At 35.0% G+C, this 1,787-nt stretch overlaps 1 pseudogene; it reads left to right on the forward strand.

The window, feature by feature from the left end:
* LOC102821266 overlaps positions 1–858 on the forward strand; it is a 113,976-nt pseudogene extending 113,118 nt beyond the window's left edge.
* Positions 859–1,787: the final 929 nt, after the last annotated feature.

Consider the following 1,787-nt stretch of genomic DNA (forward strand, 5'->3'; position numbering starts at 1 on the left):
CCGTAAAGATTTACACCCTCGGAAACCCTGTACAGGGTCGCTATGGGTCGGAACCGACTCGACGGCACTTAACAACAACAACAATATGTGTAAAAGATACATACTCATGAGACCCGGAAGAAGCTTCATATCTGCCTTTGCTATTGAGTCCCCCAGCGCCGTCTCTCACGGAGGAGGAGGACCTGACTGAAGTGAAGAAGGATGCTTTAGAAAATTTGCGTGTATACCTGTGTGATAAAATCATAGCTGAGAGACTTTTTAATCATCTACGTGCAAAAAAAAATATTCAGTAGAGAAGACACTAAAGAAATTTCTTGCCAAACATCAAGTAGAAAAAGGGTTGAAAAATTGTTAGAATACTTACAAGAAAACCCTAACTAAAGGACTAGATACTCTATCTAGTTGAGTCAATTCGTTGAGAAAAAACACAGAACTTCCTGATACAGAAGATTACAGATGAAGTGCTAAAACTTAGAAATATTAAAATTGAACATCTCAAAGGACTAAAATGTAGCAGCTGTGAACGTTTTCCAGATGGCGCTACAAACAACCTCTCTAGATCAAATTCAGATAAGACTAATTTCTCTGAAAAACTTCGAGCATCCACTGTCATACACCATCCAGAAGGAGAATCCTCAGCACAGCCTCCTTTTTTTTCTACTAATTTTTCTCTGCATTTGCCTGTTCTAGAAGTAGGCAGAACTGAAAATATCTTCTCTTCAGCATCGCTTCCTACACCTGGGGACCCTAGGGGGTCCTCCTTTGCCACCAGAGCTGCAGTTAGAAGATGGAAGAACTTGTGGGAACTCTAGTGAAATGCTTCTTCCTTTAAGATCACGTGCAATTTCACAACAATGACAGTTTTCCTGCCTTTTAACTTTTTAAGTAATTATAAAAGATGGTTTAAAGAATATGAATCTTTTTTGTAGAAGCACTGTAATGACTTAGTAACATTTGATACTTGTGTTTTAAGATAAATAATGAGTAGGGCTTCAAAAAGTTTATGGACAAATGGAATTAAAAGATAATGGAATTTCTCCACAGCTTTTTAAAACCCCCTCATATTGTGTTTAAAAAACAAATATATTATGTAAATAGAATTTTTTAGAATAAAGGAAACACACTTTTAGGGTAACTAAATGTAAATCATGTTGATCATGTACTTTTCAGTATTTGCTACTGTTTGAGTACTTCAGTATTTTCAATGTATATAAAATTTCTATGTTTTAAGACTAATTTTAATAGGGAACATATCTCTACTTGAGGTTAGATTCCTGATTGGGAATAAATGTTTCTTCTCAGTACCTTTGTGCCCTGAATTTTCAGGGTTAAACTGTTATTTCTATTGCTAATAAAGCCCATCAGTAACTGGAAAAGCTGCCAGTATATTGAAAAGAATCTTTCCCACTCGATTGGGTTTCTATAAGCTTCCACAGACCCTTTCTGATTTTGATGGAATCTGATCAAACGAAGATCTCAATTTGCCAAGACTGATTTCTTATTAATCTTACTAACTATTACAACTTTTACAAATTATTTTTAACAACAATTTAAATTATTTTCAACAACCATATATTTTATATTCTTTATCATTTTAATTTCTAAAGGAAAATATTTTGGTATAAACCACTTTAAATGATGTATTTCTGTACTTTACATTTTTTAAAGATGTCTAAACCCTGTACAGGGTCGCTATGAGTCGGAACTGACTCGATGGCTCTTAACAACAACAACAATGTACAGTTCAAGGAGCTCTGGTAGTGTAGTGGGTTACAGGTTGGGCTGCT

Source organism: Chrysochloris asiatica, unplaced genomic scaffold (genome assembly GCF_000296735.1).
Source record: "Chrysochloris asiatica unplaced genomic scaffold, ChrAsi1.0 scaffold00042, whole genome shotgun sequence".
NCBI classification, from domain to species: domain Eukaryota; kingdom Metazoa; phylum Chordata; class Mammalia; order Afrosoricida; family Chrysochloridae; genus Chrysochloris; species Chrysochloris asiatica.